This window comes from Micromys minutus (assembly GCF_963924665.1).
Source record: "Micromys minutus genome assembly, chromosome: 16".
NCBI classification, from domain to species: Eukaryota; Metazoa; Chordata; class Mammalia; order Rodentia; family Muridae; genus Micromys; species Micromys minutus.
The window spans coordinates 26,430,346-26,443,871 of record NC_137985.1 but is presented as its reverse complement, the minus strand read 5'-3'; positions in this window follow the sequence as shown (position 1 = coordinate 26,443,871).

The following is a 13,526-nucleotide window of genomic DNA, read 5'->3' as shown; positions in this document are numbered from 1 at the left end:
CCATTGTGAAAAGAATGACAAAAGAAAAATATAGATTTTTAAAACATTTACAAAATAATCTGAACTCATTCTTACAATTTCAGCACTGAGAGGTTGAGTGTCGAAGACGGGGATGAGGTTGAGTCCTATCCAGACTACAGAGCCAAACACTGTCTTAAACAACAACAACATCAACAGCAACAAAATGGCATATCTAGGAAGAACACCTATAAAACACACAAAATTTTTAGAACTCAAAAAAATGTTTTAATAGTTTCAGATTCAATTTTTAAAGTATGTGTCTTTCTGTTTGTGGGTCTGTGCGTGTGAAGGGTGGTGTCCATAGGGACACTGGATCCCCTAAAGCTGGAGTTACAAAGAGTTGTGAGTTGTCCAGGGTTCTAACAACCAGACTCAGTCCTATGCAAAAGCAGCAAGTGCTCTTAACTGCTGAGCTGTCTCTGTAGGCCTTCAAAGATTATTTTAAAAGTCCAATTTTTTACACGTAGCCAAAAGCCTTGATAGAGATCTTATTGAAGATAATGGCTAGTAAGATAGTTAGACATCTTACGAAAGATGCCTGTAAAAAGATGCTTGTGTCATATGACTTCACAAAAAAAAAAAAAGGCAAATTAACAATGAGGTCTTAAACACTAAGTAGAAGGCTAAGTTCCAGAACATTAACAACACGGGTGATCAAGGTTATAGAGCAGAGCTGGTGCAATGGATGAGCATATAAAAGCCCATGTCCTGAGTTTGAGCCTCCCAGAGGAGGTGGAAGGAGAGAAGCAATTCCCACAATGTTCTCTATCCACATATGTACTGTGGCACATGTATGCCTGCGCGCACACACACACACTACCACCACCACCACCACCACCACCACCACCACCAGCAACAACAACAGCAACAACAACAACACAATAAATTTTTTAAAAAATTTTTGAAGATGCAAAAACTTTTATTATTTTTTGCTCACTCTTCAGAGCTAGAGCCAGCCTGGAAACTCAGCCTCCAGAGCAGTTCATCTCTGCAGCCTCAAGGATACATCAGGTGGAAGGGTAGAGGCTGATTCCCAGACTACTGGACCAGCAAAGCCTTGTTTCCCTGACTGTAGAGTATAAACTCCAATTCTGCCCAGTATATAGGTGCCTGGTAGCAGCTGCCAATGAGGCCCAAGACCATGAGGATTCACAGTAAAAGACAAGATAAAATTGAAAAATAAATACATAAACCACCTTTGAAACCTATGAAAACCAATAACAGACCAGAAAACTCCAAACAAAAGCCACTTTGGGGAACGATATTTCATCTTGAGTTGTCTTCTATCATTATATTTGAAAAGCTACAGACAGAAAGGATCTTGAAAGGTAAGTTGAAGAATTCCTCAGCAAAGATATCAGACATCTTTTTGTCCAAAAAACAAACAAACAAATAAATAAATAAATAAATAAATAAATAAATAAATAACGGGGGGGTAAAATATCCACAGCCACTAAGTGGAATTTCTGCAAGTACAGAATCTACATTTACTACAGAAACCACTGCTACAGTGCAAGTGCCTTTTGGTCCCTAGACATAGTATTTAAGCCAAGGAAAACTATTGGTTCAAAGAGCTACTGAAGACTGTTTTTAGTCCTCTTCAATAGTAGTATATAATCACATACCTTATCATGGCAATAAAGAATCTTCATATTGAGGACATTAGAAAGTTTTATATACTCAAGAAATTATGTAAGAGAAGTGGGGGAAAGCTGGTGTGGAAATACAAAAAGCAAGAACAGGGAGATTTTTAAAAACATGTTTTAAAGATTAAGAGGTGAGCTGGTCTTAACAGGCCATTTTTTTTTCCCTTCGGCAGGCCAGAATGTCTGTTATTAACTATTCTACTCAGAAGCCTTGGAGCCCATTTGACTAGGTAAGGCATCTAGCATCAAGTGAAGAATGGCTAAAGTGAGGTTAAACTCAGGATTCATATGGATGGCAATAAATATGGTGGGACCCCAGTTCAACACCAGTTGAAGTAATGGAGGGGGAAAGGACATAGTGAGTTTTGCTTACAGAGCTAACAGGATCTCAAACATATCAATGTCATCAACACGTGGGAGATTGGCATTCTCTCAGTCCAAACAACGTTTCTCTATTTAAATCTTATCTTGCTCATCTGATTGTAGCTTGCATCATGACGATTGTGAACACCGTGAGTTCTTCCTTGATGGAAAGGCAGCTGTTCTTGGTTTTGTGCTGGGGTTGAGGCTATGCAACTCCACACTCTAGCCCGGCATGCCAACACTGATTGACATCGGGCAAGTGAAACATTCAGATCTTAAGAACCCAAAGAAGGAGTCAGTACTGACATAGAATTTTTATTTATTCAATAGCTATTTTCTGACTGTTTGCTGACTTTGAAGATGAGAGTGGGGGGATTGGTAGGGGGTTGGGGTGAAAGGTAATGGAAAATCTAATTTCACAATATTTTGGGTTTGGGTAAAAATGGACGTGGCTGGTTGTTTACTAATAGGAAGAGAAACTGAGGAAAGTAGTGTTCGAGGCAGCAAGTTACACACACATATTAGGTGATGACTTTATCTTATTTTTACATTCTCCTAACTATACTTTCCCCTTCCTCCTCTCCTCCCAGACCTTTTGAGGCAGTTATTTTTTGTTGTTTTTGTTTTGTTTTGTTTTAGGGTAGGAACTCTTTGAGCTCAAAGGCTGTCGAGAAGGTGAATTTCTAACTTTTAAGACAGTTGCTGGACGGACAGACAGATGTGGCATACAACTAGTACATCTGTAATCCCAAACACTCAGGAAGCTGAGGTGGGGGGGGGAAGAAACATTCGAGTGTATAACTCTAGACCAACATGAGCAACATAAGAAGACAATAATAATAATAATAATAATAATAATAATAATAATAACAGCGACAACAACAATATAGTGGTAGTGGTGATGTTGTTTGTTTTGATATTTTGTTTGAATTTAGAAGGCACAGCAGGAAAGTTGGAGAGAAAGAATAAAATCTCTGCAATGCTGATTCATAAAGCATCTGTCTTCATATTTCAGTAAGAGTTTGATTATTTTATGTTCTGTCTTAGTTAGGGTTTTACTGATGTGAACAGATACCAGGACCAAGGCAACTCTGATGAGGACATTTAACGGGGGCTGACTTACAGGTTCAGAGGTTCAGTCCATTATCATCAAGGCAGAAACATGGCAGCATCCAGGCAGGCAAGGTTCAGCAGGAGCTGAGAGTTCTACATCTTCATCTGAAGGCTGCCTGGAGAAGACTGACTCCCACATGGTTAGGAGGAGGGTCTCATTGCCCACCCCTACAGTGACACACTTCCTTCAACAAGGTCACACCTCCTAATAGTGCCATTCCCTGGGCCAAGTATAGTCAAAACCCCACAATTTTTTCATAACATATTAATACTTATCAGGGTTTGGTTTAGTTTTGCTTTGTTTTGCTTATGTAATAAAGGAGAAGATAAATGTTATCTAATAAATGTTTCTTGCAAAAACACAGAGCAACAGGAACGCCATTCACTGCCACTGTGAATAAAGATTCATGCATCCTCTTTGGATAGGGAGTCTTGAAGTTTCTTGCAAACCAGAATGTAATTGTGTATGTGTGTGTGTGCGTGTGTATGTATGTTTCTTGAAACAGGGTTTCTCTATGTAGCCCTGACTGTCCTGTAACTCAATCTGTAGACCAGGCTGACCTCAAACTCAGAGGTTCACATGCCTCTGCCTCCCAAGTGCTGGGATTAAAGGCATGTGCCACCACAGCCTGGCCAGCATACTCTTCCCAAGGTTCTATCCCTTTCCTTGACTAGTGCTTACACAAAGCAATTTAAAACATATCTATATAACAACTTGTCTGGAGATGTTTATAAAACATTGATTCAAAATGCAAAAATGAGGAAGCCGTCAGAACGTCCTTTAGTATAGATAAATAAACTGGTACATTCAGAATATCTTCAATGCAAAAAAAAAAAAAAAAACCATGATGGGGCTGGTGGGATGGCTCAGCGGTTAAGAGCACTGACTGCTCTTCCAGAGGTCCTGAGTTCAAGTTCCAGCAACCACATGGTGGCTCACAACCATCTGTAATGGGATCTGATGTCCCCTTCTGGTGTGTCTGAAGAAAGTGACAGTGTACTCATATAAATAAATCTTTTTAAGAGAGAGAGAGATTATATTATTAAGTGAAAGGCATCAGACAACTTAAATGTTAGTTGAAAATAAAGGAATGGGAGTAGCGTAGTGTGACTACTCACGATATCTTATCTTCTATTTTATAGACTTATATTGTCTTTACGTTTGGGCAAGGATGATTTTGAGCCCCTCCAACACAAGCCAGAGCCACTGTTCTTTGGAAAGATGTTACGTTTGGCCAGTTGAATGGCCCGGCTCCTACTGGAGATGAAGCAGTGTGTGGTTTTCTCCCTCGGGGTGTTGAGCTGGGTGTGAGTACCTGAAAGACTGACTCGACCAGTGGAAGGTGGACTAGGAGGCTCCAAAACTTCTGCAGAGAAGAGAGAGGATGGAGCAATGGACCAAACCCCAAAGGACAGGCCTCCCTACCAGTGACAGCTCACTGAGAGCAAAGATTTGAGAAAGTCTCAGAGGAAGGGTGTGTCAGCAGAGATGCCTAGTTTTCACTGCCTGGTCTCTGTTGAATGCATTTGTTACTGCAGAGACACCCTGGGCTTACTTACCTGATCCTCCTGTGCTTCACCTTGTTAACTGGGAAGGGAATAACATCTTTCTTTATGTGAATGACTCTGAGGTCTCAGATGACGGCCCCCTCCCCCAACAAGTAATCGTTACGTTCCCTAAGCAAAGATGGCCAGATGACAATTTAAGTATTGGTGTTTAGGCCCTGAGTGATAAAATATTAACCATCCAACATCCAAAATTACATAAATCTCCTGATAATGGTCCATCTTTTACTAATAGGATTTTAAGAATTTTGTTATGAGTGGCAAATTCAGTACATCACCAGATTCCATTACAACCTACAGGTCAGAGAACTGTGAAATACGTACACTCCACTCTGAAGAAAGCAACTTCCAAAAAGAAAAACAAAAAGAAAAATAGCTTGAACATCTCCCCAAGATGGTCTCACTATTATTTAATTTCTTACATTTGTCCCAACCCTATTATTACTAACCCTAACCCTATTTATTACCCACACTTCCCAACATTTTCAGGATACTCAGTTCAACATGTAGCCACTGTCCTGTCTCATATGGTATAAAGAATTAGACTACTAGGTACTAGGATACTTTTTTTTTTTTTTTAAGACATTTTCTAAGCAGCTGCCTGGAATCTCAGGACAGGGAGTAACAAAAGATGTCTGACAAGGCATGGACCCTCCTCACGCATCATGCATTGTGCTCTTGGTCTAGCATGGTGCTTATCATAGGCCTTTTGGGAGCACCGTGAGAGCAGATCCAGGGAAAAGGCAGAGAGCTGTTCACCTTTGGTGAGGATTTTAGTTCTCTGCATTGTTCCTGGGCGTGGTTTCATACCTCCAGTGCTAATCATGATTTATAAGACATATTTATTCTTGTTGTGTGCCAGATCATAACTATAGAACCTGATGTGGCTAGGACCTTCTGCCAGGCTTTGATGCTTTCCCACATAGGAACTGTGCTTTGTGCCAGGCAATTACGTTTAAATTAGTCTGTCCTGAGAACATTCTGGCAAAGGACTGTTCATATTTAAAATGTGCTTACTGGCATTTCTTTGCATGTTTTTCTGACCATAGTTTTCTGAGCTCAGACGGCCTTCCTTGAATCGTTGCTTTCTTTGCTTTGTTCATGTATTAAAGCACACTGAACTGAAGTCAGATTTTCTACAGCATCAGACTATAGTCTGCCCCATTCTGCAGATCCAAGGGTCAACAGACAAGATGTGCACAGTCGGCAGAAAGTGCCATGGGGCTAGAGAGATGGCTGGGTGATTAAGAATGATTGCCATGCAGGTGTGATAAATGCTAGAATAGATATAAACAAACAGAGAGGAGAAAAATATGGAGGAAGACCACAAATGTAAGATTAATTCAATTGACAATGCTTGGATTGACTAAGAAGTAAATCCCGAAGTCATAAATAAAAGGAGAAATATGACTTTATATTTTATATAGAGGGTTGTGAAAGAGTTTGGGGAAACATTTTAGTCCAACAAATTGGGTAACTGCTACAGCTTTAATGTCTGTGTCCCTTTCCAGCATTCACACAAGGACTGAATCCCGAAAGCAACAGCACCATGAATCATAGCCCTTAGGAGGTCATTGAGTCATAATGATTCACCTTCACAATAGGATCAGACACCCTTATTACAGGAGCCCTGACCTCTCTTCTTCCAGTCCTTCTTCCACATGAAGATGCTGTGTCCCCGTCCTTTGGAGAAGAGAGTAGGCATCTGACCGGCTATCCCATTTACTCAGTATTACTTGATCTTGACCAAGCCAGCCTCCAAAATTCAGTCTTATTATACCACAGTAGGTATATTACACACTTATTGGGTACAGGTGTTCTGTTACAGCATCACAAATAGTTCAAGACAATGAGCGTGATGAAATAAACAAATTCCTGGGAAGAGGCAATCTGCCAAAGCTTGGACATGAAGAAATAGAAAAATCTGAAGACTTACAGTCAGTAAGTTTGGTTTAGTAATCAAGAATCAATAATTTCCCAATAAAGAGGCCTGTACGTAATGATGTCATCAACAGATTCTATCAAATGATTGAATAATTAACACCAATTTTCCTCAAGCTCTTTTAAAAAATAAAATTGAAGAGAAGAGGATGTTTTCTAAGTCATCCCCATGAGGCCTACTACCAACTTCCAGGCAGCACAAGAAAGCTGTAGACAAATATTCCTTGTAAATACTAATACAAAATCTTTCCCCAGATACTGTCAAACTAAATCCACTAACATACTAAATGAAGTCAAATAATCCCTATTTTTAGATATTATGATGCATAGGAGATGCCTCAAATTATACCAGAAAACATCTGGAAACAACTATTTTAGCAAAACAGTGGGGTACAAAATCAACTTTAAAAAAAAAATCAGTAGCCTTAGCATACACCAAACACACTAAGAAAGTGTGTTTGGGAATGCTCCAAAAAAACCAAATAACCCAAATTTTAAAATGAGAAACAGAGTTAATTAAACAGAGAATTCTTAACAGGGGAATCTCAAATGGCTGAGAAGCACTTTAAAAAATGTTCAACATCCTTAATCATTAGAGAAATACAAATCAAAATTACCCTGAGATTCCACCTCACACCAATCAGAGTGGCTAAGATCAAAAGCTCAAGCAACAGTACATGCTAGTGAAGATGTGGAAAAAGAGAAACACTCCTCCATTGCTGGTGGAACTGCAAGATGGTACAACCACTCTGGAATCAGTCTGGTGGTTACTCAGAAAATTGGAAATAGCTTTTCCTAAAGACCCAGCTATTTCACTCCTGGTTATATACCCAAAAGATATTCCACCATACCACAAGGGCAAGTGCTCCAACTATGTTCATAGCAGCCTTACTTGTAATAACCAGAAGCTGGAAACAACCTCGTTGTCCCTCAAATGAAGAATGGATACAAAAAATATGGTTCATTTTCACAATAGGATACTATTCAGCTATTGAAAAACAAGGACATCATGAATTTTGCAGGCAAATGGAAGGAACTAAAAAAATATCATCCTGAGTAAAGTAACCCAAACCCAAAAGAACATGTATGGTATGTACTCATTGATAAGTGGATATTAGGCAAAAAGTTCAAAATACCCATGATACAACTCATGAACTATGGGAAGCTTAATAAGAAGGAAAGCCCAAGTGTGAATACTGAAACACACTTAGGAGGGGAACAAAATAATCATGGGAGACAGAGGGGAGGTAGGATCCTGGGTGGAAAAGAGGAGGGGATTAAGTGCAGGAAGAGACTTGCTGAATAGGGTTCCATTTGCCCAGAAACTAAGATCAACCACTGACAGCTTTAAAAGCTTCTGTAGAGCTAAGGAAAGAATCAGTTGTGTGAGGAAGCCCATAGAATAGGAGAGAGTCTTTACCAGATACATCTGAGAAAGGATTACTATCTAGAGAATACAAAGAACTCAGTTAAGGAAATAAATGATCTAATTAAAAAAAATGGGATAGGGAGTTAGCCAACACAAAACAGAACCCATGGACTTCTTGTTGTTGGTGGTGGTGGTGGTTTGTTTGTTTGTTTGTTTGGTGCATTTTTGTTTTCTTTTGTTTTTTAAGACAGGGTTTCTGTGTAGCCCTGACTGTCCTGGAACTCAATCTGTAGATCAAGCTGGCCTCAAAGTCCAAGAGATCAGCCTGCCTCTGCCTCCTGGTGTTGGGATTAAAAGTCTGTGCCACCACTGCCTGGTTTTGTTTTGGTATTTATGTCTTATTAGTCAGTTTTCTTTTTGTTTGCCTGTTTTAATTTTAATTTTTAATTTTTGTTGTCTTAGAGAGAAAAAAAAGCAGCATGAAGTTGGGTGGGTGGAAAGCAGGGAGGATCTGAGAGCAGTTGAGGAGGTGAAAAAATATGGTCAAAATATATTGAATGAAAAGATTTAAATAGATTAAAGATCTAAAGAGAGAAGGGATTTTTTACCTTTTAATTGCTTTTTATTATTTTAAGATTATAATTATACCCTTTCCCTTTCTTCCCTCCAAACCACCCACCTCTTTGCTCTCTTTCAAATTTATTGCCTCTTTTTACATTAACATATATTATATTGTATATGTACATATACATTAATATATCTGTCAATATATTACATTAATGTATTACATTAATAAATCTATATATATTCACATTCGCATATAAACGTATAAATGTCTGTATGCATATGTGTGTGTTTGTGCATCCGTATGTGCACTCACTATGTATAATGATACTTGTATGTGTGTTGTCAAGACTGACCATTTGGTACTGGATAACTAATTCGTGTGCTCTTCTCAGAGATGACTATTCTTCCCCGGCTCAGCATTCCTTAGTTGCTTATAGGTTTTTGTGTAGGGTTGAAGTTTGTTAGCTTTCCCCCATCCGTGTTAGCATGTCTGTGGGAGTCATCCTTGTTCATCTCATGTGTAAGCAGTCATGTTGGGGAGACTTTGTGAATGTAGATTATGTTGCTAAGCAACAAGAAGCTCACAGCAAACCCCTGTTTCTCTGATCCTTACAATCTTTGTATCCTCTCTTGCTCAATGATTCCCAAGCCTTAGGAGCAGGAGTTGTGTTCTAGATGTATCTGTAGGGACTGGGCTTCATGACTCTGCATTTTCATTGGTTGTGAGTTTCTGCAGTGGTTTCCATCAAACAGAGAGTTCCTAATAAAAGAAACAAGAATGGCAAAGAAATTGCTCAAAGGGTGTTTCTCATGCTTATTCATCAGAGAAATGCAAATTAAAACATCTTTGAGCTGACATCTCACACAAGTCTGAATAAGACCAACAAAACAACTGCGCTGGTACGGTGTGAGGAAGAGGCGACCCTCATTCACTGTAGATGGAACCACAAACTGCTGTACTGAAAAATGACTCTAGCACAACCCCAAAGGTATGCCATTAGGGCTGACAAAGTCCCCCACAAGAATCACAGACTAGCAAAAATCTCAGTACCATGCATGTGAAATCTTCTTTAGAATGGTTGGTCAGAGTAGTCTAAGTAACTATCAAAATAACAGAGACTATCAGCTGCCCCTCGGAGATTCAAGGTAAACCCCTATTGCTGAAAACACTGCATACTTAGGACCCAGCACTCAGATTACTCCAGGTGGATCTAACCCAAGAGCCTTCCTGAGGTCTAGCTTCATTGGTACCAGGAAACATTCTTCAAGCTGCCAAGAGAAGGAAGGAATTAAGCATTCTACCAAGCTTCAATACAAACTGTCTTTTGTCCATTGTCTATCACTGTGAAACACACCAGGACCAAGGTAACTCTTATAAAACGAAGTATTTAATAGGGGGCTGGCTTACAGTTTGAGAAGTTTAGTCCATTATCGTCATGGTGTGGAGCATGGGAGCATGCGCAGTGTTGGAGCAGTGGCTGAAAGCAACTTGCCTCATCTGGGGGAGGGGATGGGGAATGAAAGCCAAGCTGAAGTAGCCATTCTAATATCGAAAAATAAGTAAATAAATAAACCGAAAGTTATCAAAAAGGATAAGGAAAGACAATTCATACTTGTAAAAGCAAAAATCCACCAAGATTACATCTCAATTCTGAATATCTATGCTCCAAATGCAAGGGTACCCATATTCATAAAAGAACCCTTAAGCTGTACTACAAGAGAAACAGTAATTTTTTTTAAAGTATAGTATTGGCATATAAAGAGACAGATTTTGGATTGTCTGTACTATACAAAGAAAAAAGAAAATATCTTCAACCAGCGGTGTTGGTCTAACTAAATGTTGGCATATAAAGAATGCAAATAGATCCACATTTACCACCCTGCACAAAACACAAGCCCCAGTAGATCAAAGACCTCAACATAAAACCAGACTAGTGGAACCTGATAGAAGAGAAACTGAGGAGTGTCCTTAAATAACTTGGTACAGGAGACAACTTCCTGAATAGAAAACTAACAGCTCAGGCACTTAGAGCAACAATTGATAGAAAAAGATCTTCACCCGTCTCACATCTGACAGAAGGATAATTTCCAAACTATACAAAGAGCTCAAGAAGCTATACATCAACACACCAAATAATCCGATTTCAAAGCAGGTACAGTCTAAACAAAGAATTCTCAACAGAGGGATCCCAATTGGCTAAGAAGCACTTAGCCATCAGGGAAATGCAAATCAAAACAACTTTGAGATTCTATCTTATACCTTACAGAAACATTAAGATCAATATCATAAGTGACAACTCATGCTGGTAAGAATATGCAGCAAGGGGAACACTCCTCTATTGCTTGTGAGAGTAGAAATTTGTACAGCCACTTTGAAAATCATTATGGCGGTTTCTCAGAAAACTGGCAATCCATCTACCTCAAGACCCAGCTATGCTACTCTTGGGCATATAGCCAAGGGACACTCCACCACACCACAAGGATATCTGCTTGGCTATGTTCATAGCAGCTGTATTTGTAATAGCCAGAAATGGAAGAAAACCTAGATGTCCCTCAACTGAGGAATGTATAAAGAAAATGTAGTACACTTATACAATGGAGTATTACTCAGCTGTTAAAAAACAATGGCATCATAAAATTTCTAGGCAAATGGGTGGAACCAGGAAAAAAATCATCCTGAGTGAAGTAACCCAGCTCCAGAAAGACAAATGTGGTATGTCCTCACTGATAAGTGAATATTGCTATAAAGTAAGGAATAACCATGCTACAATCCACAGACCCTAAGAAGCAAGGGGGTGGGGCTCATGAATCTCACTGAGAAGGGGAAACGAAATGCATATTGTGGGTAGACAGGGCTGTGGATGTCTGGGAGGGTTGGGTATGAGGACAGGAAGGGTGAGTGGATAGAGGGAGAAAGTGCTGGGAGAGACAACTAAAATTAGGAGGCATTTCTAGGAAACTGTAGAAATTCAGTGCAATGGAAATGCTCAGAAATCTGTGCTAAGACTCCTGAACTGGGCATCTCCTGAAGGTAGGCAAGGCTTCCAGTGGAACCACAGAACCTTTGACCTACAATTTGCCCTGCCTACAAGATGTGCTGGGGTTGGCTGAATGGTAATGACACACACCTTTAATCCAAGCCCTCAGAAGGTGGCAGAGGCAGATAAATCTCTGCTTTCAAGGCCAGCCTGGTCTACAGAGCAAATCCCAGGATAGCCAGGGCTACACAGAGAAGCCATGTCTCAGAAAGAGAGAGAGAGAGAGAGAGAGAGAGAGAGAGAGAGAGAGAGAGAGAGAGAGAGAGAGAGAGAGAGAGAGAGAAAGAAAGAAAGAAAGAAAGAAAGAAAGAAAGAAAGAAAGAAAGAAAGAGGTAATGTAGAAATTATGAGAGTGGCCAACCAATAATTGCCCCAGCTTAAGAACCATGCCATGAGGTAGCCCACCCCTGAGAGGGCTGATTCCTAATGATATTGTGCTATACTCACAAATTTGTGCCTAGCCCAGGAGTCATCAGAGAGACTTCACCCAGCAGCTACTGGGAACAGATGCAGAGACCCACAGCCAAACATTAGGTGGAGTTCTGAGAATCTTTTGGAAGAGGGGACAAGAATTGTAGGTGCCGGGGAGGGGAGGGTCAAGGACACCACAAGAAAATCCACAGAATCAACCAACCTGGGCTCATAGGGGCTCACAGAGACTGAACTGCCAACCCGGAGCCTACCAGGGACTGACCTGGGCCCTCTGTATATGCAATACAACTGCGAGACTTGGTCTTCTGGTGGAACTCCTAACCATGAAAGCAGGGGCTGTCTCTTGACTGTCGTCTCTTCTGGAACCCTTTCCTCTTACTGGATTGCCTACTCTAGCCCCAATGTGAGGGGAGGTGCCTAGTTTTTCTGCAACTTGATATGTCGTGGTTGGTTGACTTCCTTGGGAGGTCTGCCCTTCGGTGAACAAATCAGAGAAGGAGCAAGGCCATTCTCATCCAAACCAGCACAGATAAGGTGTGGCAAGAATTTATAGCCACTTACTTTAGGAAAGGAAAGGCAAGAACAGTGTGGGCAGGAATCTGGTTTGAGGCTTTTGAAAGAGTTTTAAAGAACTGAAGGATAGTGAGTGAGAAAATCCATGGATCAAACTGATAAAGCAGGGTTTGATTTTGGGGGGACTTAGAAGCAGCCAGCAGAGGATAAAGATCAGAGCGAAAGCCTGAAAGGACAGACCTGCAAATAGGTGTGGGAGTCTGGAGGGCTGAGATCTCAGGACCCCGCCCACAGGGGAAGTACGCTGCAGGAAGTAGAATGATGGGGCCAGTCTACAGTCTTACTTGGGGACGGGAGCCTCATTAATACTCTGACGCCCTTAGTTTATTTCTTCATAGTCTCCACTTTTCTTTCTTGCTTGCTTGCTTTATTGCTTGCTTTTTTTCTTTCTTTTTTAAACAGATCTTGTCTCAGGTTTATTTGTGGAAACAGCATAGGACACTGGTCATCTGCAATAGTGTGTTGGTGGGTCTGTCTGTCTGTCTGCACATTGGCAGGGGCCTTCACAGGGGCCTGGGCACCTTTGGGAGCCTGAGCTGGAGCCAAAACCTGGGTCTTAGCTGGAGCTTTGGCCTCTGCCTTGGTTTGAACCTTGGTGGTTTGAACCTTGGGCTTTGGTTGGCAGAGCCTTAAGACCCTTAGCCCTGTAGCTTCAAATCCTCTTCCCAAGCTTGGGGTGAGCGATGAAAGCCAGATGGCTGAGTTTGCAGATGGGGCCCTTTGGCATCTTGGGCTTGATAGCCTCAGGCTTCACAAGGGCTTTGATGGCCTCTGCGCGTGCGCTCACTGCCTTTTCACTGTTGGCCTACATCTTCTTCAGGCCTTCCTTGTACTTCTTGGCAAAGAGTGTGTTCCTCAGGAACTTGAAGTCAACCCCCTTAAGAGATTTGTATCTTT